The sequence below is a fragment of the Carlito syrichta genome, unplaced genomic scaffold (assembly GCF_000164805.1).
Source record: "Carlito syrichta isolate Samal-C Ts95f unplaced genomic scaffold, Tarsius_syrichta-2.0.1 Scaffold103333, whole genome shotgun sequence".
NCBI lineage: Eukaryota > Metazoa > Chordata > Mammalia > Primates > Tarsiidae > Carlito > Carlito syrichta.
Window position 1 is genome coordinate 195,098 of NW_007047429.1, and position 26,416 is coordinate 221,513.

At 35.5% G+C, this 26,416-nt stretch overlaps 1 protein-coding gene across 1 annotated transcript in view; it reads right to left on the bottom strand.

The window, feature by feature from the left end:
- The window catches only part of LOC103267690 (ephrin type-A receptor 6-like), a 362,332-nt gene that overhangs the window by 161,065 nt on the left and 174,851 nt on the right, over positions 1-26,416 (bottom strand). The gene's annotated exons all lie outside the window — the stretch shown is intronic.

Genomic DNA, 26,416 nt, shown 5'->3' on the forward strand with positions numbered 1-26,416 from the left:
TATATATATATTTATATATTTATATATATATATATATATATATTTTTTTTTTTTTTTAAATTTGGGATCTCACTCTGACATGCAGTGGCATGATCATGACAATCATGGCTCATGGAAACCTTGACTTCTTGGGTTCAGGTGATCCTTCTGCCTCAGCATCCCGGGTGGCTTGGACGACAGGGTCATACTACCAAGTCCAGCTAATTTGTTAATGATTTGTAGAGACAACATGTCACTATGTTGCCCAGGCTGATCTTGAACTTCTAGGCTCAAGCAATTAACCTGCCTTGGCCTCCCAAGGGGCAGGGATTACAGGCATGAGCCACTGTACCCAGCCCTCATGGGTACTTTTATTTTATAGGTGTTGCATACACCTCCTCTTCTAGGTGACTGGCAGGTCCTGAGTAAAATTATTAGCAAAAATAGTAGAATGTTATACTAATGTAAAGGCAACAAATTTATTGTCCTGCAATTGAATACAAGTTTTCTAAATGAAAGCTTAAAAGGGAGGGTAAGCATAGGCAACTGTCTAAGAACACATAATGTGCATGAATAAAAGTAGGGGGAAAATTGAGTATAGTTGACAAACCAATATGTTAAACAATTTTTAAAACAGTAAAGAATAACTTATATTTAAATACTATTTTCAATTTAGTACTAGATATTTATTAAAAAGTATTATATGAATATAACAATAAACAACATATCAAATTTTTCTGCTTTCTTCATGTGTGAATTTCATATCTAACAGAAATATTTTTTATAATAGTGTTTTGTATTTTTCTAACATTAAAATAATACATGCTCATTTTTGAAAATTGGAGGTAAAGTATGTATAAAATGTGAAATAAATCACAATTGCTAAGAGAGACTTTAAGAGTTCTTATCACAAAGATGATAGCCGGGCTCAGTGTCACACGCCTGTAATACCAGCACTTTGGGAGGCAGAGGTGAGAGGATTGCCTGAGCCCAGGGTTCAAAACCAGCCTGGGCAACTTGGTGAGACCTTATCTCTATAATGAATCAAAAAATTTAGCTGGGCGTGGTGGCACGTGCCTATAGCTCCAGCTACTAGGATGGCTGAAGCAGAAGGACTGCCTGAGCCCAGCAGGTCGAGGCTGCAGTGGCCATGAGCGGGCCATAGCACTCCAGCCTGGGCAACAGAGTGAGACTCTGACTCAAAAAAAAAAAAAAAAAGATAAAAGTTAAACGTGAGGCCATGAACATGTTACTTAGCTCGAGTAAGCCATTCCACAATGTATACATATTTAAAAACATCTTGTTGTACATGATAAATACATACAAGATTTACTTTTCAATAAAAAAGTAATTAAAAACAAAGGACTCATTTTGCAATTACAAAAATTCACAGTTAATATTTTGATATATTTTCTTTCAGAACTTTTATGCAACTTGAAATAATCATTTAAGCTGACATGCAAATTGACTTAAAATATTGCTCCCTACATTTTCTTTTATCAAGATGTACTCAGCATTTTCTCATATTTAAAAAACATTATTTTAATTAATACATGGAAATTATATTATTGTTATATAATATCATAATATTGATTATCTCATGCTTGGACATCTAGATTATTGCTTTTTCCTTTTTAAGTAATATCATAGCAAACCTAAGTTCCAATTTGTACCTGTGTATAGAATCTTAAATTCAGAAACAGAATTTGCAGAGAAATAAATTCATGTCAGCAGCAACCAAGAGCAGAATTTGGAATGACATCATATCACGTCAGTGATCACCAATGAGTTAAAATTGAAGTAGAATCATATGGTCAAAGGGTATGAATATTGAAGCTCTCTTGCTATTCTGGAAAATTCTGGCCTGAAATGGTTATTTCAATATTTACTCACACTCAAAACATATCAGTGTATCAGTTTCAGTTTACCTGACAAGAAAAAATTATATAATCATTTGTAAAAGGTATGCTAGCTTAATTGGGAGAAATAGTTATCCTGTTAAGTATTAATTTATATTTGATTATAATGATTTTGAACATTTTTATTATACACATTAGCTGTTTTTTTAAAATGTTTGAACTGTCTTTCTCCTTTGCCTGATTTTCTATTGAGAAGAAAGCATTTTAAAATAATTTATAAAAGCCTCTTACATGTCAAAATCTTTAAGCCTGTAAGGTTATAATTCTTTTGAAATTTTTTCTGTATTTTTTGGAAGATATTTTAAAGTTTGCATCAGTTTATGCGTACTTTCAATAGATCTATTCTTTCTGCATTAAATCTCTTTAAACTCCTGATTTGACAAAGAATATTCTGCATTGTGCCTCTTAAATCTTTTCAGTGTCAATTTCATAGAAATCTTTTCTTTCTACATATGATAATGGCATTTTATTGAGGAAAACAAAACTACAACAACACGCTTTCACTTTTAATAAAATCCACAGGCACAAAAGTACACCAAAGCACTTCAAGTTTTTGTGTGTTTGTTCATTTGTTTGCTTGTTTGTTTTGGGGTCAGGGTCTCACTCTGTTGCCCAGGCTGGATGATGTAGCACATTCACAGTTCAACTCAGCCTCAACCTCCTGGATTTGGGCGATCCTTCCACCTAAGCCTCCCGAGTAGCTGGGACTACAGGCGCATGCCACCACACATGGCTGTTTTATTTTCTGTAGAGACAAGGTCTCACTATGTTGTCCAGGCTGGTCTCAAATGCCTGACCTCAAGCAGTTCTCCTACTTCAGACTCCTAAAGTGCTGGGAATACAGATGTGAGCCACCATGCTCAGCCCACTTCCAGTTTTTATCAAAGAGTGGGTCATTATTATTATTTTTTTTCTTATTTTTATTTGAAAGATGTGAGGTGCAATCCAGGGTTAGGTATACAAATGTTCATTATGCAAGTACCCTTGTTGATGAGGTGTGCCCTTCCCTCACCAGGCAATTTCCCTCAACCATCAATCCCTCCCCTGCCCCCCGGCAGGCAGTCTCCCATTACTGCTGATCCCTTTTTTATAGTGTTATGGTAATTGTTCGAGGTCCGCTTACGAGTGAGAACAAATGGTATGCTGTTCTTTGTTTCTGTGATAGATCATTGAGTATGATTGATTCTAAATCCATCCAAGTTGCTGTGAAGTCCATATGTTTGTCCTTCTTTGTGGCTGTGTAATATTCCACTGTGTATATGTTCCACATTTTTTTATCCAGTCCAGCTTTGATGGACAGCATGGTTGGTTCCATGTTTTTCTGAATAGAGCTGCAATAAGCATGCATGTACAGGTATCTTTCTGGTAGAATGACTTGAGTTCCTCCGGATATATTCCCAATATGGGGATTGCTGGGTCATATGGAAGGTCAATTTCTAGTTCTTTCAGAAATTGCCTCACTGTCTTCCAAAGAGGTTGCACTAGTTTGCATTCATTTCCACCACCATTGTAGAAGCATTCCTTTTTCTCTGCATCCTCGCCAGCATCTGTTGTTTGTTTTATTAATGATGGCCATTCTTACGGGGGTTAGGTGGTATCTCCGTGCGTGGTTTTGATTTGCATTTCTCTGATGCTTAGTGAGGATGAGCACTTTTCCATGTGTCTGTTAGCTGCCTGTATATCTTCTGAGAAGTATCTATTCATGTCTTATGTGCACTTTTTAATGGGCTGTTTGGTTTTTTTCTTTCATCGTGCTTGAGTTCATTGTAAATCCTAGATTTTAGTCCTTTGTCAAATATACAGTTGGCAAATATTTTTTTCCCATTCTGTGGGCTGTCCCACTCTCTTTTCTTTTGCTTGGCAGAAGCTCGTCAGTTTGATGAGGTCCCACTTGTTTATCTTATCTCTTATGGCATGGGCACTTGGGGTTTTGATCAGGATTTGGTTGCCAGTCCCAATTTCCATGAGGATGTCTCCTGCATTTTCTAAGATTCTTATAGTTCGAGGTTTTACATTGAGGTCTTTGATCCATTTAGAGTTAATTTTTGTGTATGGTGATAGGTAGGGATCCTGTTTCAATCTTCTGCATGCGATCAGTCAGTTTTTAAGAGTGGGTCAAAATTTTTTAAAGTCCATTTCTCACCTTTTGATATACCTTTGAAAGTATATAAACATATATCTATGTGTTTTGCCATGAATGCTCAAATTAAGCCTATATATTTAAAAAATGAAATGTCTCAATACCCAGTTTTTCTAACATACACATTAAAATGTATGCTATTTTTAAATGAGCAAAAAAATTCAAACAGGCAAAATAGCATAGATGTGAAACATCACATGTGTCATAAACATGTATATCTTATGTATAAGTACTATATGTTCTTAAATGGACAGTTTAGGAGACCTTCATTTCTCAGTGCAAGCTGCTTTTCTGTAATTTAATTTGTGAGGTCATCAACTATATTTCTTCATATCCAGTAATTTCTGTTCTTATAACTACTATACATTTTTGTACATTCTTTGAGTTTAGGTTAACTATACACTTTGAATATTCTGTTCCAGATGTCTCCTAAAAAGATCCTTACTGAAAGTGCTAATTATGTGACATAAGCAGTTTTGGAGAATTCTCTGACTTTTGATGAGGAAACGTACTTATTTCTGAGGTAAGTTTTATTTGGAAAATGGTTTCATTACAAAGAAAACACCAGTATAAGAAACAGCTTCCATTACCTGCCACTAACTCCCACCCGGGCTCTCCCAAACTGTGTTATAGCAGTTATAGCAGATTTAAAAGCTATCATTTCCAGTATGATACAGTTTTGCAATTCATTTTATAACCACGTCTGGGAGGGTTACATAATTTCATTAATTGAACCGTTAAAAAAGATGTTCAGTGGAACATTGTATCATTTTTTGAAATGTGGCATTTATAATAAACTCTAGTAAATTACAGGTATACCACATAGATATTGTGGATTCAGTTGCCAGACCACAGCAACAAAGAAAATTTCATAATAAAGTGAGTCACACAAGTTTTTGGTTTCTCAGTGCATAAGAAAGTTATATTTACACTACACTGTGGTCTATTAAATGTGCAATAGCATTATGTCTAGAAAAAAACGATGTATATGCTTTAATTTAAAAATACTTTGTTGCTAGCAAATACTGCTAACAATCATCTGAGTCTTCAGCAAGTCATAACATTTTTGTTGATGGAGGATCTTGTCTCCACATTGACAACTGCTGACAGACCAGAATAGGGGTGCTGAAGGCTAGGGTAGCTGTGGCAACTTCTTCTTTTTTTTTTTTTATTGGTGTTGGAGTCTCACTCTGTCGCCCAGACTGGAGTGCAGTGGCCGCTCCCGGCCACCGCAACCTCGACCTGCTGGCTCCGGCGATCCTTCTGCCTCAGCCTTCCAAGTAGCCGGAATTACAGGCATGCGCTACCACGCCCGGCTGATTTTTTTTTTTTTTTTTAAATTTATTGTAGAGATGAGGTCTCGCTGCCCAGGCGGGTCTCGAACCCTCAGGCTCAGGCAATCCACTCACCTCAGCCTCCCAAAGGCGCGGGATGACAGGCTGAGCCACCGAGCCTGGCTTGTGGAAACTTCTTAAGGACAAAAGTGGAGTTTGCTGCATGGACTAACTCTTCCTTTCATGAAAGATATCTCTGTAGCTTGTGATAATGTTTGATGGCATTTTACTATAGAACTTTTACAGTTGAAGTCAATTCTCTCCGTTCCTTCTACTGCTTTATCAGCTAAATTGGTATAATAGTCCAAATTCCTTATTGTCATTTCAACAATGTTCACAGCTCTAGGAGTAGATTCCATCTCAAAAAACCACTTTCTTTGTTCATCCAAAAGAAGTAACTCCTTATCCACTCAAGTATGGCCTAAGATGTCAACAACTGAGTCACATCTCAGGTTTCACTTCTAATTCTAGTTCTCTTTCTGTTTCAACATCTGCAGTTAATCCTCCAATGAAATCTCGAGGGTGGAATCAACTTCTCCAAACTCCCGTTAATGTTGATATTTTGACCTCCCATAAATAATGAATGTTCTTAATGGAATCTAGAAGAATTGTTTCTGGAAGGCTTCCTTTCATGAAAGATGTGTCTGCAACTTGTGATACTGTTTGACCCATTTATTTTGCTGAGATCTATGAGAAGCATCACTATGTATGGCAGCTGTAGCCTTATAAAATGTATTTCTTAAGTAATAAGGTTGAAAGTCGGAATTACTCCTTGATCCATGGGCTACAGAATGGGTGCTTGATTAGCCGGCATGAACGCAGCATGAATCTTCTCAGGCAGGTCCATCAGAGCTCTTGGGTGACTAGATATATTGCCAGTGAGCAGTAATATTCTGAAAGAAATCTTTTTTTTCTGAGCAGAAGGTTTCAACAGTGCTCCTAAAATATTCTGTAAACTATGCTATGCAGTAAATAGGTTAGCTGTTTGTCATTCAGGCTTTGCTGTTCCATTTGGGAAACACAGGCAAAGTAGATTTACCATAATACTTAAAGGCCCTGGGATTTTCAGAACAGTAAATGAGCATTGGCTTCCACTTAAAGTCACCGGCTTCATTAGCTCCTAATAAGAGTGACCCTTTGAAGTTAGGCATTGATTTATCCTCTCTAGCTGTGAAAGCTCTAGATGGCATCTTCCTCCAGTATCATGCTACTTTGTCTACAATAACTACCTGTTGTATAGTGTAGCCATCGTCATAAATTACCTGAGACAAGTCTTCTGGCTAACTCATTGCTGCTTCTACATGAGCACTTGTTGCTTCACTTTGCCTTTTTATGTGATGGAGACGTATTCGGTCCTTAAGCCCCACAGACCTATCTCTGTTAGGTTCCAACTTTTCTTTTTCAGCCTCCTCACCACTCTCAGTACTCAGAGACCTGAAGAAAGTTAGGACCTTGCTCCAGGTTAGGCTTTAGCTTAAGGGAATGCTGGTTTGATCTTCTAGCCAGACCAAAACTTCCTCCACATCCGTAATGAGGAAGTAGCATTTTTCACTGAAGTAGCATTTTTAATTCTCTTCGAGAATATTTCCCTTGCATTTACAACTTAGCTAACTGTTTGGCACAGAGGCCTAGTTTTCGGCCTATGTCAGCATTCAATGTGTCTTCCTCACTCAGCTTAATCACTTGTAGCTTCTGATTGAAAGTGAGAGACCTGTGACTCTTCCTTCCATGTGAACAGCTGGATAACGTTGTAGGGTTATTAATTGGTCTAATTTCACTAGTGTTGTAACTTGGGAGAATAGGAAGGTCTAAGGAGAAGGACAGTATCTTGGGGGGATAGGAAGGCCTAACAAGGACAGATACAGGTGAACAGCTCGGTGGTGGAGTAGTCAGAACACACATTTATCGATTAACTTCACCATGAAATGTGAACATGGTTCATGGTGCCCCCAAAACAATTATGGTCGTAATATTGAAGATCACTGAACACAAATCACAATAACAAATATAATAATAATAAACATTAAAAAATATATTGTGATTATATGAAGTGAGCATATGACCTTGAAAAACACTTGCCAGACGCAGGGTTGCCACAGCTTTCCACCTGTGAAAATTGCTGCTCCTGTGAAGTGCCATTAAGTGAGCACAATGACCAAGGTATGTCTATAATTAATTTACTGATTTTACCAAAAATAAAGAGAGATACAATCTACTCTGCATGATGCACATAAAGTATGCTTTTCATAACCATAAATATTAAGCTAAAATATCTCTAGTATTTACTCAAGGATAGAAGAATTTAAGTTAGGGTGTCACAGGCTTTTTTTTTAAACATAATAGCCTTTAAAAATGTGGCACCACACTTAGAAGCCTCATAACAAATAAAATATTTCAGGAATAAAAATATGACCCAAAAAAGTCAAGGTCAAATAAAAAATTAGACAAATATTGGAACATGTGATATCCAATTACCTGCTATTGCTAACATATCTATCAATATGTGTATCCTCTATCAATAAATAAAAATTGAAGTAGGCGGATACAGCCATCTCATATAGCAGAGGTATATGCCATACATTTAGAGTTTCTTCTTTTGACCGTACATCTAAATTTCCTTTGGTGTGGAGTGCCAAATGCAAATGGGAAAGCAGTGTTTTCTCATGAAAGGGACTCTGCTTTTCTATGCTGCAAGCAGTTACGCAGAATTTGATGGCCAAGTTAATCTAATGGAGTAAGAGACTCATAACGTACACCTCTCATTAGGCTCCAGAAGCTTCGAGAAAAAAAATCATCATTAATTTAAGTGCTGACTGGACTGGTAAAATCCCAACAGGAAAATATAAGGTTAGATGAGGAAGTGCTTTATAACAATTGACATTCAGGCAAACGGTTATCACTGGTGGTGGGCAAATGATATTTACTGCTACTCTTCTCAACATTGTCTATAGTCATTTATAGAAAAATAGGTGATTTGCAAATTAACGATGAATGAAGATCTTTTTTCTATTTTAAGCCCTAATAGCCAATTGAACACGTTTAAATTGTTCAAATCAGTTATTATTACCTAACTCATGATTGTCAATTAGTTTCTATCCCTGTATTAGTTTTCGAGGGCTGCTGTAAAAAACATCACAAACTGGGTAGCTTAAACAACAGAAAATGATTGACTTACAGTTCTGGAAACCAGAAGCCCAAAATCGAGGTGTCAGCAGGGTTGGTTCCTTTTGAAATGGATTCTTTCTCTTAGTTAGATGGTTCTACCTGTGCCTTCACTGTTTCCCCTCTATGTCTGTCTGTATCCATATTCAAATTTTCCTTTTCTATAAGGACACCATTGTATTGGATTAGGGCCAACCTTAATGACCCATCTTAACTGGATCATGTGCAAAGATCTCGTTTCCAAATAAGGTCACATTCACAGGTACTGAGTACTAGAACTTTCCCATCTTTATAGAGGACACACACAATTCAACCCTTAACAGTCTTTAAATGCAGGACGGAATGCAAGTGGTCGATGTACAGGTAAAGTTTGGGTGTCCCTTTGCTCCCCACTTCACCTGGTTTTAGATCAGGTACTCTTATCGATGTTGTGCCCCCTCACCCTGGTAGTTTCCAGCTATGCCAATCTCTTTCTTACAGTATTATGAAAATGTTCAGGATCTGCTTATGAGCGAGAACATGTAGTACTCAGTTCTTTGTTTCTGTGATAGTTCACTGAGTATTACAGACTAAATCCATCCAAGTTGCCGCAAAGTCATTATTTTGTTCTTCTTTATGGCTGCATACTATTTCATCATGTATATGTACCACATTTTAAAAAATACGGTCCACTTTCAATGGACAGCACAGTTGGTTCCATGTTTTTGTTATTGTCAATAATGCTGCAGTAAACATATGTGTGCTGGCATCTTTTTCATAAAATGATTTGAGTTCCTCTGGATATAGTCCCAAAAGGGGGATTGCTGCGTCATATGGAAGGTTGGTTTTTAGATATTTTAGGAATTATAACATTGTTTTCCACAGAGGTTATTCTAATTCACACTCCAACCAGCAGTGTAGAAGTGTTCCCTTTCCTCCACATCCTTGCCAGCATCCTGAATTGTACCCTACATCTTAAAATAAACAAAATAAATACCTCAAATACAAATCCATGATTTACAATATATCCAATATAGGAAGAAAAAAAAAATAGGTTCTTAAACTGTCTTTTAGGCATTTACTATGCCAAGTATTTAAATGTTATTCTCATTGTGACACAAGAATAATGCTCTTTTACTGATTAAAAAAAGATTTTTATTAGCCCAAGGACCAAGAACTTCCAGGAAGTTCCAAAGTAAAATGTTGCTGTTTTTCTCACAAAATAAATAGAACAGCAGCAATCTCTGGGTATCCCTTAAACATAAACTCTGAAGATTTCATTTCTATTAACTGAGGCTTAAGTAAATGACTTACAACAAATACAAATAAACAAAATTTTAGAAACTAGCTAACACCACTGGTCTGAATTTGATTTTTACTTGCTTGCATAACTCTAAGAAATTTCACCATGAAGTATATATTAAAAATTAACAATTATTTCTAACTTATACATACACCAAAGTACTCACTCTTACCTTGGAAGCAAAGCTTATTCCTGAAAATAATCACAGAAATAATATGTAAACACATGCATTGAAATAGACTAAGAACATAATCTTATGATTTATGGATCAAAATTCAAAGGTCTCTGTTACATAAGCAAATGAAATACTCACTTTGGAACATATTGATACTATATGACTATGTGCACACATATGTACACCATAAAATACATTATGACAACATTTCTTGTGACAACATACTTTCTAGCGCCAACTGCTAGAAAAAGAAAACTTATAAAAAATAAAAATAAATGTAGGAGGGAAAAGCCACATTCCCATAAATAACATCACTTACCTCAGTTATTTTTATCATAGGAGTAAAGGGGTGAAAAGTGTAGCAAATTAAAGAATGGATAGAGGGGAACAAGTGAAACCTGGAAAGAAAGGCCTAGGTTGTAAAAAAAAAAACCCACAACATTGGCCCCAGAGAGTCTCCTACCTTTCTGGAACCGCTGACAAAGAGGGTGTCTAGTTCAATTTTTCTGGTGGGAAATGCCTAAATCATTGATGAGGTACTTTGGGAAAGTAATCACCATAATCACCCTGCAAACGTCTAGACTACCAACATTAATTCCACCAACTGATGGCAAACATTACATAGAGTCTTGTTATGCCAGTTAAATTGTACCATTTATCTGCTTCATTGGTTAATTCTTATCATTTGACAGATTATTTTGAGATCATAGTCGATGTATCAGGCACTGACAAGGTACATGGACACAAAAACTCATTGATTATCTTCTCTCCTGTCAACAAAATTACAGCTTTGGCCCTTTAGCCTACAGATAACACCCATTTTCCCACAAACAAAGGTAACTTTATCACTAGTTCTCAAACTATTTGCACAGTGGCACACATACAAGATGTTCCTAGCATGTACCAAATGTTTCCATGAATATGTACAAATTATTTACAAAATGCAAAAGAAAATCAGAGTAAAAATACTATATAATTCAACAACATTACTATATTAATATTACCTGAGAGACAGTCACTGATGCTATACCTATTATGTGTAATGCGTCTTCTCCCACCCAGGAAAGTGACATTACAGGGATAATATTTTATAAATAATATTTTATATGAAAACGATAATATTTTATAAGAAAACTATTCATAAACCTCAATAATGTCTAATTAGAACTACATTACTTTTAAAATGCCTTACAGCTGATGTGGACAAGTCAGCATATCAAGATGTCAAGTTTGAGTTCCTCTGGTTCAGAGAATGTGAATGTCATTAGTAGCCCTCATGGTCTTTCATCTCCAACTCCCTGTGCTAGAAAAATGCTACATGTTTTAATTCACTTAGACAGGTACGTTGCAAATTAAAAAATACAGAACACGTATGTTATTTTATTTTGGTTATTCATTAATCAAGCAATATTTATTAAGTGTTGACTATGTTCCAGGCATTCAGTACCTGCCCTTGTAGGGATGTTAGGGATACAAATAACAAACAAATAAAACACAAATAGATAACAAAGCTAATCTTGGTTAATTTTAAAATATCTGAAGAAAAGCAAGAGACACTATGGCGTAACTGAGTAGTGGAGTGGGAGGTAAGATCTTTTAGATGATTAGTGGCTCGAGGAAGGTCTTCCTGATATGCGCTCTGAGATAAGAATGGCAACAGAGTCAGTCATGCCACATCTCTGGCAGATCATGCCAAGAAAAGAGAACAGCAGGAGAAAGCATGAAACAGCCAGAGACGTTAGATACACAGCGGCTGATTCCACTCCTTAAAACACCATTGCAATTACTATATAGATAAAAACATATATTTTGAGTTAGAGTCTCACTCTGTCACCCAGCCTGGAGTGTAGTGACCGCTCCCGGCCACCACAGTCTCGACCTCCCGGGCTCTGACGATCCTTCCGTCTCAGCCTTTCAAGTAGCTGGAACAACAGGTGCGCGCTACCACGCCCAGCTAATTTTTTGAATTATTGTAGAGATGAGGTCTCGCCAAGTTGCCCAGCCGGGTCTCGAACCCGCTGGCTCAGGCAATCCACTCACCTCAGCCTCCCAAGGCGCGGGATTACAGGCTGAGTCACCGAGCCCGGCTGAAAACATATTTTTAATATGTACTTTCTTGTTCTCATTTTCCTTCCATTTAATCACTGTTGAATTATAATATTTAATAGCCATAAAACATAGCCTATTAGTTACTGCTTTACATGTGCAAATTCTAAGAAGTAGTAACTACAAAAAAGCCCATTTAAAAAAAATATTTTTTATATATTTTAAAGATGTGTGGTACAATTCAGAATTAGGTCCATAAGTAGTCATCGTACTGGGTCTCTCACTGGTCCTCACTTCACCTGGTTTGGGAGCAGGTACCCTTATGATGTTATGTGTGGACTCCCCCACCCCTGCCCACTGGCAGTGTCCTGCTACTTCCTATCCTTTCCAGGTAGTATTACAATAAATGTTCAGGATCCATTTTTAAAAAACTGTTTTTGATATTGTATTTAATATAAAATACATGTATATTTTGCCAGAAACACTTTATTGGGTTTATGGCTATGACATGCTATATCATTAGACTGCCAAATAGATGATGTCTGGGGGAAATCTTTAAATGGAATTATTTCCTAATGAAGACTCAGAACTCCTTTCCTAAGAAAAGTGGTAAAATGCCTGGAAGTCAATCTCCCTAACTTAAAAGGGTCCTCACTTTCTCTGACTTTCAATTACTTATCTAAATAATTCCACACAACTACCTGCCTTAGGTTTCAGTCAAGAATACAGCTGATCCTTGAACACACACGTTTGAATTGTATGGGTCCACTTATCTGCAGATTTTCTTCCAACACTGCCACCCTGTTACAGCAAGACAGACCCTTCTTTCCCTCCTTTTCTCAGTAGTGTGAAGATAACAAGGATGAAACCCTTTGTGATGATACACTCCCACTTAGTAAATATATATTCTCTTCCTTATGATTTTGTCAATAGCATTTTCTTTTCTCCAGCTTACATTATTTTAAGAACACAATATATAATATACATAACATACAAGATATGTGTGACTTGACTATGTTATTGGCAAGGCTTCTGGTCAACAGTAGGCTATCAGTAGCTAAGTTATAGGAGAGTCAAAAGTTATATGTGGATTTTCAACTGTACAGGGGTTGGCACCTCTGATACTAGTATTGTTAAAGGGTCAACTGTAAGAAAAGTGTGTGTGTGTGCGAGAGAGAGAGAGAGAGAGAGAGAGAGAGAGAGAGAGAGAGAGAGATGATTTGGGAGCGCGCTAACAAATTGTCATAGACTAGGTGGGTTATAAACAACAAACATGTATTTCTCACATTTCTGGAGACTAGAAGTATGAGATTAGAATTTCAGTATGGTCAGGTTCTGGTGAGGGTCCTTTTCCAGTTTGCAGACTGTGGCTTTCTCTGTATGTCCACACATGGTGGAGAGAGTGTGATACAGTTCTCACTCTTTTGTAAGGACAGTATTTACATCACGAATGTTCTACCCTCATGGCCCAATTACCTCCCAAGGCCACACTTCCTATCACACTGGGGGTTAGAAACTCAACATAAGAATTGGAGAGGGATGTTACAAATATATAGTCCATTGTAATGTGTGTGTGTGTGTGTGTGTGTGTGTGTGTGTGTGTATACATATTCCTGAAAACTCTGATGATTTTCTATTCAGATAAGGAGTATTTCTTTTTACATGTAAACTCTTAGTAGTGAGAATGCAAATATATACCTGTCTTCTAAGTACTTCTGGTAAAGGCAGTTATTCATCTCCAGTTTGCTGACTTTTCTATTCTTACATCTGTGTTTCAAACCTTTATCTTCCTTGTGTGTGCCTGTATTATCACGGTCTTAGTACTTTCCATGTCACAGACCTTCCTTGGCCTCCTTCTCCTTATCTCCAAAGTTATCCACAATAGGATGCATTCAAAGTTCTTACTGTTTCAGAGAAAGAGGTGCTCAAACTTCCTTCCACACTGAACACCTCTGCTTGTACTTTGGATCCTGTTTCAACACTCTCCTGTTCCTTGCTCTTTTTCTTTTAGGGTTTTTCTATTTCTTCCCCCCCATTCCCCTTTGCCCATCAGTTCATAAAAACATTTGATTATTATTTTTTCACCATTTAGCAAACAAAAACCAAACCGTATCTCTGTCTGAGTCAGTCTTTTCTGGACTTCTCTTCTTGAAGTAATCAGCCTTCTTCCTTCCCACAACCCATTCCACTTGATATAGGAATGGTTGTCTCAAAGATTAATTTAATTGACTCAAGTTGTCAATGTCTTATTCTCAGTACTCATTCTACTTCACCTCTCTGTTTCTTGAAAATGGGTACTCTCATAAGGTCACCACGTACTCTTTTTCATTTTGCTTGTGTTTCCTGACATGAGTTCTCCTACATTCCCTCTGTGGTTCCCTTTCTTCTTGCTTATTGCTTCTCTTTTGTATATATATATATTTTTTTTCTTGTATAAGTTCAGACTTAATAATTTCATCAACAATTAGTTTAATTCTGTTCACTTCAAACTTGTACGTTGACTACAGATTTCTCTTCTCAGCATCAGACCCAAATGTCCAGTTTTCATTTTTCAACTAACATCTTTATATCTTAATTAGAAATTAAAAATGTAAGAAATAAAAACATGAGTTTTCCCCTTCTAATCTGAAGCTCCTTAGATAACAGACTGTATCTTATTCATCTTTGTATTCCTGATGCAACACAATATTATCTAGTCCAAAGTAAACATAATAAATATTGAATAAAATTAATATTCAAGAGGCTATATTCTACAAATTTATGATGTATTCTATTTAGATTTTTGCCTAAGCCAGCTGGACACTGACAGGCAACATAAACAAAATAATAAATGCTTTTGAAATTTACCATTATTTACTGAAAATAACTGAGGGGAAAAAAAGAAATGAAAAATGTACCATACAAATGAAAAAGTCTCTATCTGGAGAACCACATACAATTAAACACCATTCTGAGAAATCTCAGTACAGAAAATAAAGACAAGTTTCTCTCTTGACCTACTAAATTTTTAAACTGGGTGTCTGCCTCTGTAGTCTACCTACCCTTTCAGATAAATTTGTATTATCATGGTGATTCTTTTAAATCGTCCCTGGATAAATCTCATCTACTATTGTACTCATTTGAGTAAACTTGGGGAAACATTTAGAATTGAACACGTGAAAACTTGACTTCTGAATTATTTTTCATTCAAAAACAAAAAATTAAAGTACATTCCTATAAATAATGTATATCCTGAAACCTCCACAGTCCCTAAATAGTTGTCTGAGTACTTACTGTGCTGAGAAGTCCCCAATGAGGCAGCTTGCTGCAAAATGTAGGAGAAGGTAGTAGCCAAAAACATCTGCTTTGATAAGGTAAACCTTTTCTTCTCTGGACTATTATCAACAAAAACTCATTCCATTTGGAACACTAGTATGTCTTCTGTAGGGCTTGCCTAGAAATGTTTTATGAAAGCTTTCTCTTTCATAGGGATCCTAAAACCTTAAATTCCCAGGACATATGACCCATGTAATAACTGGTCAACTTTTTCATACTCACATATATTTTAAAAGTACACTTAATTCATATGTTATGTAATGCCTATATCTAGTTTTCATTATAAAATTTGCACTTTGAGGATTGCTTTGCAAATGCTGTATTTTATTTTATTTTTCTGTGTGGATTTTGTAAAGGAGATCCTATTGATAGAATGGGGTAAAAGTGCCTAGAAAAACAGTAATTGTCAAATATTCCATGAGGCCTTTGATAGATAAAGAAATACTCTTACTTTGAAACAAACTACAAAGAATTAACTAGAAAAATAAGTGCGCTAGGTGTACCCTCTCCTTGATTCTATTTAGTAGAATTATAAAGTTCTAAGAGACATATTATTATTCACTTATTCACGCATCAACAATAACATTCCAGAATACTTATTGAACACCTATCTTGAGCTTCTAGGACCGCTGACATGGAGGGTTACATTAGTATAAAAAGGAGCATGAGTAAATTTGGATTAAAAGGAGTTTCTACAGTTTTTTCTCAATCACCATTTGCTAACTGTTTTGTAGTTGTGAACATCTGTGTACCATATGTATTATTATTTACAAATGTTTTAAAAAATCAAATTGCTTTACAAGCTAAGATTTCAAAGTATAGTTTATAGAGTTACTATAAAATAAGCAAATAGTATCATATTCTCTGAATAAACTGGAAGGCAGCCATGCAAATTTAAAATGAATTAAAAGTATAAAATGTTGGCCCATGTACCACTTAACATGACAACAAACATACCCAGACCACACTTTGGGAAATTTGATCTTGGGAAATATTTGTGATACCTAACACTCCCTTAAAACAGTGCATTTTCTCAATGCTAACTATCAGAGTCTAAGTTTCTTGATATCAGAAATGTAGTCTTATAAGTTTTTAAACTCACTTCCTCATAAGCAATGAATATGCAATAAGTTGAATTATAGAATAAACATTGCACAGACCCCTTGAATTTCACACACTCAAATTTTCTTTGAAGAGTTAGTACATCTTCCTACTATGAGATGATTTTATTTTTAAGTAAAAGCCATCTAATATTTCATCTAAATAAAAATCATGTTTTCTGAAGAAAGTCTCTCTGCCCTGATTTGGTAACATGCATATTTCATGGGCTCTACTTTGAACGTTTAACCAAGAGATTCCATGTGATTACTTCAGTAACAATTCAATTTGAAACGTCAACTATGTTCAGCATTTAAAAATTAATAGCTAAATCCCTTTAAAGATCAGGGAAATATTGTTCTGGCTTAGAATAATTTTATAGCTTTATGAATCTCCTTGTGTATTGTTTGCATATTTTAAACTATTCTGAATAATGCACTCCCTGTAAAGGCCCATTAGTTCAAAGAATTTTGACAGTCACAGCTCAAGGTATTAATTTTCATAGCAGATATATATTTTCTATTGGCAGCAAATTTTTAAAAACGCAAATATACTTTACCTAAATCATAAGTATATACATTTTCAGTAGGTTTGAGCAGTAAATAACCATGAAAGAAACCCCGAGATTTAATCAAGCCTTCTTTCTCCCCATTTATTTGCTTTCTGAGAAGAGAACAGTCAGTGAAGAAAGAATTCCAGTCATAGGGAAACAAATGTGGCTAAAACACAGGAGTCTATGCAGTGCTAAAGTTTCCTCCGGAGGCCCAGATTATGGCAATTCTGAGAAAAGGGAAGGAGAGCCTCATATGCAACTTAGAAATGCAAATAGAAAAACCATTGACCAGCATCACCTGTTGGTATCAGAAACACTCCTGACTTAAATGAGGTTAATGAAAATGTCATAACCTGTGAATGCCACTAATAAGAATAAACAGAAATTTTTCTGGTCTATCAAGATCATCTCAGCAAAACCTAAAATGACTTTTTTGTGCTATTTATTCAAGAAACATTTATTATTGACATTCTACTAGGTGCTAGGCTTTGGACAATGTTTTCATAAAAATAACAGAGAGTAACAATAGTTTGTGGGGGGGGGCACATAAAAACACAAAGAGTCCGTGGTCGTAAACCAAGGGAAGTGAGAACCAGTTGGAGGCCTAAACTTCAGCTGCACGTAGATTATTTGTGTACCTAATCATGACTTGTACCTCACATCTCTATAATAAAATAAAGTTATAAATAGTTTATCTCTAAAAAACAATAATAAATAAAAAATAAAAAGACATCTCTCAATGGTAAAAAACAACAACAACAACAATAGCTTCTATACTCTTGAAGCTTATAGTTTCGTGGAGGACACAGCTCAATCAAATACTTTACATTTATACATGTAAAGAGGGACCCTAAAAAACCCAGAATTTATGTTTCCATAACCATGTGATTGCGGCTTCTCTCTCCTATACCATTTGTAATAGTACCTCCAAGCATTCTGTAATCCATTGTGCCAGTTACCAATTGTTTTCCTTAATTCCAAATACATTCTTCATTACTTGTTTTGCAAAAATGGAGCTGTGCCATTCAAATTTTTTTTTACTTATCAGTTGACATAATTTTAAGCTTTGTAAGAAGAGGGCACTGGAGAGATGCTGGTCTTTCTAGTCTGGAGCTCTGCGGGCTACCTGCAAAGCATGCAGCTTGTCCAACACCTACTCCAGAAACTGACTCTTACAATGCTGGCAGGTCCCCTGTTCAGCATTGGATTCCCACAGCACGGGGGGCTATTCTAACCTGTTTCTTGCAAAATGCAGAGCTCTTCCAGCACCTAGCTCCTGTAGTGACCAATAGCAACCATTGTCTGCCACCATACTCTTCCAGACAGTTTTGTGGCCTCTGATGAGGTATCTCTCCATGAAAAGCTTTCTTTGGCAAATTTTAGACAGCCAATTTCTGTTAAGTACCAGAGTGCAAATTTACAGCAAGTTCCATCTGCTCAGCACCCTGGAGACTTCTCTGCCATGCAGTGATCACAGTCACAGCCACGCAAGGTCTGAATCCCAGCCCTGGGGATGGATGGGGAGGATCTTCAGAGGAACTCCGTCTCAGCCTTAGCGGTGGTAGTTTTGCCTTCTGCTATTCCCTTATCGTAGTTGAAAGTTCTCTTAACTTCCTACTAGCCAGTCTCTTCTTATTCAAATCCTGTTAGAGTTCGTTTGTGTGTTACATTTTTCCTATTTAATTGACTATGTGGTATCTGTCTCTTTATCAGACCCTGGATGATACATCCATCCATGTGATATTTTCCATTTCTAAACATGGGAGGCTACATCACAACCATAGCCTGTTTCATGTATCACTTTGTCTTCCCTAGAATACCCATCCTGGACCGTATACTAGCAATTGTGCAGTTCCAGTTCAGTGTTCTAGAATAAACCAAGGCGCATTTTCACTGAGAATCTTCACCTCCTTTCTTCTTCCCACTCCCTGAGTACTAAGGCTGAAAAAACATCCTTTCTGTATTCTCCCATTCATCCTATGAATATTTCTACCATGCTTCTTACTGCACCAACATGTAATTTTTGCTTTTGCTTTACTTCTCTATCTCCACAACTGGTAGCTTCTTAAAGGTAGATAGTGTGCCTTTCCACATCTATATTTCCAGAATCCAGAAAAGCACATAGCAGATGTTATGGTATGCACTTAAATGAATGATAAAGAAGTGAATCACTGAATGAATGAATAAATGAATGAATGAACTAATTTGTTTCCTATTCCCTTCCTAATCTTGGCTCTTTCCAGAGTGGTACTTGTTTGTTTTGTATAAAATTGCATTATATTTTTTGACAGCTTTATTGTGACAAGGAATTTGTTGCAGGTAATTTACATACTATAAAATTAACCCACTGTAGGCATACAATTCAATGAATATTGACAATTTTATGCAGTCCTGTAACCACATCCACAATTAAGGTTAATACTTTTATTATCCCCAAAAGTTTCCTTATGCCCTGTGCAAGCAGTCTCCTTGCCTTAACTCCTGCACCCTGGCAGCCACTGGTCCGCTTTCTAACGCTATAGTTTTGTCTTTTAAAAATAATTCTATAAAAATAAAATACCTTATATAGTCATTTGTTTCCAATTTTTTCCCACTTAACACAATGCTTTTGAGATCCATCCATGATGCTGCAAGTATCAGCAATTCATTTATTTTTATTGCTGAGTAGTATTCTATTGTTTAAATATAACAATTTGTTTACCCACTTGCTCACTTGATGGACATTGGGGGTAGTTTCCAGTTTAGGGGCTGTTACAAATAAAATTGCTATGCACACTCACATTCGAGTCTTTGTGTGGATGCAGGTTTTCATTTCTCTTGAGTATATACCTAGGAGAGGAATTGCTGAGTCATATGGTTAACTGGATGTTAATTTTTATTGTATTCTGTTTTGGAATCATGGGGTACATGTAAGGATTTGTTACATGGGTATACTGCACAAAGGTAAGGCTTGACTGCCTCTTCCTGCTGTGTTGAGTATAGTGTCCAACGGGTGGTTCCGTATCCCTTATTTCCCTTCCTCCTTCCCTCCTTTAGTAGTGCCCAGCGTTTGTTGTTCCCACCCAATGTGCTTGTGTGTGCCCAGTGTTTAGTACCTACTTATGGTGAGAACATGTGGTATTCAGTTTTTTGTTTCTGTGATAATTGACTTAGAATGATGGTCTCCAGAGGCATCCATGCTACTGTAAATGGCATGATTTTGTTGTTTTTATGGCTATGTAGCAGGCCATAGTATATATGTCCACATTTTCTTTATCCAGTCCATCGTCGATGGGCATCTGGGTTGGTTCTATTTTTTGCTGTTGTGAATAGTGCTGACATAAACATACAGGTACAGGTGTCTTTTTGGCAGAACGATTTATGTTCCGTTGGGTATATGGAAGTAGGATTGCTGGGTCAAATGGTAATTCTATTTTTAGTTTTCTGAGAAATCTCCAAACTGCTTTCCACAGAGATTGAACCAGATTACATTCTCACCCACAGTGTACAAACATTCCCTTTCCTCTGCTATCATTGCCAATATCTGTTGTTTTTTTATTTTTTTAAAAATGGCCATCGTGACTGGTATAAGATGGTATCTCATTGTAGTTTTGATTTGCATTTCTCTGATGAATAGTGATGCTAAAAATTTTTTCATATGTTTGTTGTCTGCTTATATGTCTTCCTTTGAGAAAGGTCTGTTAATATCCTTTGCCCCAGAGTGGTGTTTTTTTAAGTGATATCCACAGGTGGGACATCCAAAGCCCAGTTGTATTTCTCTTTACCTTCTCAGCTCCCTCTACCTTTCCCTGGATATCTCTCATATCCTTCCTTAGCATGAACATATAGTGGTAGTCTTATACAATATAAGAAGGGACACTGTTAAACAAAATATATTTGTTTTCTGGACATGATTTCCAATTTTATCAGCATTCAAGAAATACAGGCTGATCTTTCCTTATACCTACACTTAAGCTAATCAAAATCTCTTTGAGATACAAAATAAGAGGAAGAAGTTTCTGGGCCCAAACAGCAGAACTCAGGTTGTGTGTACAGATAAGTCCACTATATACAGACCTTAAAGTTGTGAACTTTCAAAGATTCAAACATGCATTTGCATGTCCAATCACAGAAGTTAGTTTACGTGTCTGACATACATTGTCACGTGCATACACCCTCTACAAGTGGTTGTGCTATTGTGTGCTTTAATGCACTGCTGTCCTTTTCAAGGCACTATACTGTAAGATTAAACATTTTTTGTTTTTTTAATGTAATATTTGTGTGAAAAGAACTATAAACTTATTACAGCACAGTACTATATATTATAGTCAATTGTGTTACCTGGGTACTTAGGCTAACTTTGTTGGACTTAGAGTGTGCTCTTGGCATAGAACTCGTTTGTTTGTATGTAGGGGATTTACCGTATTAGATATGATTATTTATTCTACGAGTGGTACCTTTGCATGCTCTCCAGTTTAAGGTTGCCCCCTTTTCCCACTATGCATTCTACTATTCTGACTTTTGTCCTAGGCTGAAAAGGGAACTTACATAGTTCTCATTCCTGTCCAGTTCTTGTTCCACATCCAATTCCTGTCCACCTCCAGGTGATGTCCACCTGTCATGGAATCTCTATACCACATCCTGTCACCTCATTTCTTGGTGTTTGGATCCTATAAGAAAACTTTTAGCTACTTCAACTAATTTTCTAATGTCTTCATTCTATTAAAACTTCTAATCCATCCAAGCTATCGTTAACTGATGCTCTATTCCAGGGTATCTATTCTTGGGTTTATTAGTGAGATTCTTAGGCAGAGTTTAGCTGGCTTTCTTTAATACTGCAGGATATTAATTAACTAATGATTTTGAATGTGTAATCCTTTGTTAAAAGAAATTTTGTGAACAAAAGAAGAAATTCACTGGACTATTCCTTAGTTGATATCTAGGTCATCCAAATCAGTAACAAAGTAGCTTTTTTAAATTCTAGAAAAGTAGCACAATTGTTGATTAAAGATAAGTTTGTATTATAACATGTGTGCAATTTAATCATTTTATCACATATATTATAATAAAAACTTATATGTGATAAAATGATGAAATTACTTTGTTCTTTGTGTGTGTGTGAGAGTGTACATATTGGTTATTTTACTTCAGTTTTCTTGTATATAAGAAGAAGATACCATCTAATAGAGGATTAAATGATACAATAAAAGTATGAGATTTAATGTTTTAAAGATAGAAAGTGTTCAATAAATATTAGCTCTTATTTCTTTATGGATATGACCAACACATTTATCTATTTTATGGTACTTGAGAAATGAATTTCAATAATTATGAATATTAATTGCAATCTAATTCTTTTGTAAATGATTTTAAGTTGCAACTAAAATGAATCTGATGCTAAATTCTTGATCAGGTATAAAACTCGAAACAACAAAGTTGTTTTAGTGGGAATATGAGTTAATTTATGATTATCTAATTTGTTTTTAGTCCTCAAAAAAGCAAAGTTGAAAAGTGCCATTTTCCGGTGCCCCCATATAACAGTATTCTTGATGAGAATATACATGAAATAATTTATTCATTTTAATGACTGAGAATTTCAAACCCTATATTAGTCAAACATCCTGTAGAAATTGCAATGTGTGTTACACTTCTCAAATCATAAAATGATTATCTTCCCCAAGAGACAGGATTGCCCCAAGGGGTCTGAGGTTGCCTTTCCAATCAAAGCACTTGGAATGCAAGAGAAAGAAGTGTGTTTTCCTTTGAGACAGCTCATTTTATTTTGCATAGACTATTATTATATGGAAAAGTCATTTGAAAAGAAAAATTTGATTCTCAGATATCTGGTTCAATGACTCTGAAAATCAGATAGTAAGAAGCATATATTTGCTTTCCTCTCTTCTGGGGTCCCTCTCTGTTCCTACGGCCATGAAAACAATTGTTTTCTTATTCTCCACTTGCTTTGCTTTTGTATGTTTTTCTTAAGGCTTATGTTTTCCTTTATCTCCTATTCTTAGTGCTTGATCTAAAGACTCTACTGCTCAGGCAGAGATAATCCAATCCCCTCCCATCCACACTGCTGCCCCAGTTATAAAAAGAAAAAGTCAAGTTCTTGAGGTTACCTTTCATTTGAGATCAGAAAGCCATTTTCCCTCTAGCATTATTCTGAGTCTTTATGTTTTTGATAAATTGCTTTGTATATGAAAATATAAAAACAATCTTCATGATGGAAGATTAATTGCCAAGAAGACTTGTTTATGTTACCTCTATTAGGTCACGCTTTAAATCAGTAGAATTGATTCACAGATCTCCAAATAATTTTTAAAAGTCCAGTTGTAGGCTAAAAAATGATTGAGAAGGAATTCACAATGATTTGTTTGGCCCTTTATGTAAGAGAAGTTAAGCTACTGATAAATTAAAATTATTCATTGATCATTTAAAAACCTATATTGTAAATAACAATAACATAATTCGGTAAGAATTACCTACCCTTAATCATATTATACTAGATACTTTATGTTCCAAGTTAAAAGCATATATGAGTTGTGAGTTACATATATATAGTTTATATATAGTCCATATGGAATATATGGATATATTTATATATAGTTTATATATACACTATATGCAAACATACCTGTCTTTGTATTTGTAGACAGGTGTAGTAATGTTTTAAAAAACGAATACAGATTACTGAATTTTAGAATGACACAGTTAAATTGATTGCCTATTTTTTCTCTGCAATCCATTTAAATGCTATAAATTATTTTCATTTTTAGAAGTAAAAAAATATGGTGAAAATATTGTTTAAATTAAAATAGGAAATCCATAGAAAAGTCAATATCATTATTTAGGAAAAAAATGAGAATGCAACTATAATAAGCCCAAGAACAGAATAACACTAGGCAATTCATCTTGTTTTTTGTACAGAGATAGAAACTTTAGTGCTTACCAATGATAAAGGATCTGGGTCTAAATTAAGGCTTCATTACAAGAGTGCTCAATTCTCCCCTCCATTCTAAGAAATAAGATAGGAAGTTCTTTCATGCCTGAAGTAGAAGAGAGAATTAATATCTGGCTCAGCTATAAACAGTGATCAAAGTATCCTACACACATATATATATATATATATATATATATATATGTCAGTGTATATGGTGTGTGTCCCTTCTATCAAGGAAAAAATTACTGTGATTATGAAAGTTGTGGTAAGGACCTATATTAGTGCATCAAAAAATCAACTCTCTTGATACATTTACCCTATGTATTCCCCTCACACAATGACTCAGGGCTTGGTCATGTGATTTGCTTTGACAGATGTGACATCATCAAACTTTGTGTAATGTGCGGTGATAAATTTCTTATCTCGACCACACCTCACAACAGACCTATGAGATAAGGAAGGAATGACTTTTAATATCCTCATTTTATAAAGGAATTGAAGCTTAAATAAAAATACTGGGTTGCAAAGCCAAGTTGATTTAACTCCAAAGGCTGAGGTTTCAACCACAGTGCTACAATACCTCCACCATTTTATATTCAACTGCATTATTGTTGAAGGATTTTGTACAGGCTGGGTCCAGATCTAAGTAGTACTTCTTCTACCAGGTTAAGAGGAGCACAGACCTATCTAGACATATATGTTGCTATTCAACACAAGAGGCCGAGGGCCAAGATGAGGTCATGATATTGGTGAGCACAAACATCTCCAAACTGAGGAAGAAGGTCAAACTAAGAACCATTCCTCTCATCTCTTGTGACAGTGTGTCTGCTATCTATCACAGGATGGGAAACAAAGAAAAATTTTGTGAAGATGTTTAAATGGGAGAAGGAGCTGGTACTTCCAAGTACATAATGATGTCAAGTTTAGGGTCAGCATATAATTTGTTATCTAAACCAGGATATTCAAGAGTGAAGGGAGCACTATTACTTTATGTTGGCATAATAGGGTAAGTTGTGATTTCAGACACAGTGGATTATCTGGTAGGCAAAATAGACTTAAGATAGGTCTGGGATGCTGCATTATCTACTCCATGACATTAATAGTTCTCATGAGATGAATAACAGTTCCTAATATTCTATGTGACATTTCAACCTTGATTTTTCTCTAAATAACCAAGGTACTAGATGGTATTATGGTTATTATTAATACAGTAATATTAAAGTATTTTTCAGAAGAAAGTACAAAAATACTAGGCAGATTCTAAGTATAGAACATGTAAGTTTAGAATATGATTTAGGTTGCACAGAAAATTAAATAAATTTAAAAATTAAAATACTATATTTTATGATGTAAGATCAAAACCTTCCCAAATCAGAAATGCAAAACTAACTTTTCTAACGTGTCCTAGTCTTGTCCTTAGCTATATTTTTTACGCACTAAACTTTCCATTATTGTCATCCCCTAGGAAATATGTTATTTTTATTTAAAAATAAAGAAATCAAAGGACTGCTAAAGGAAAAATATGAGAATGCTATTTAATATAATTATAGTCGTGAGAAAAACTGCATATATATGATTTGTCATTAGAAAAATCATTTTCAACTGTTTTATAAGGAAATAGATGCCTGGAGGACAGTTTTTCCCCAACATTACATTTTATCTAACAACCATTCTGTTTTCTTAATGTCTTTTACCACATTCAAGCACTCAGCTGTTAATTTTAGTGTCAGTCAGCAAACCCTTGTGTATTTCTATAGGAATCTAATTCCTTAAAGATTATAAACCTTCCTAAAAATTAATGACCCAGGCAAAGTCTTTCTATAAACAAACCATTTCTACTCATGAATCTTAATTAGGAAAGGTTTTTAAGCTAAGATTTCCCAAGTTCCCTCCATGGATGAAGTATATGCTTTTATTCTTTGCAACTATATCATACTATATTTGCAACCCTCTAAGACTTAAATGTAGTATGCTATATATAAGCCTGTGTTCTCAAACTTTAATGTGAAACAAATAATCAGTTGGGAAGTTTGCTAAAAATACACAGTCTACATCCTCAGAAGTTCAGTTTCAGTCAGTTTTGGCTAGAACAGAGAAACTTCTTACACATAATAAGCAACCTAGGTCATTCTGATGCAGGTTGCTCACAATATATCTCTGATTTGGTGCTTTCTAAGAGTTAGACTGCAGCGTTTTGTAGGTGGAAAGCAAATTTAATGTGTTTTCCAGTTCCCATTCAACTACTTTGAATCAGGTAAGTCTATGCAATTTGGACTCAGTTTTTCAAAAACACAGCTAAGCAGAATTATCTTCATTATTGACCAAGGGGGGATTTTTAAAAAATTTAATTTAATGTATTTATTTATTTATTTTGTATTATAAAGATGTGGGGTACAATTCAGGGTTAGGTATACAAACGTTGATTATGCAGGTACACTTGTTGATGAAGTATGCCCCTCCCTCCCCTAGCAGTTTCCCTCAACTGCCAATC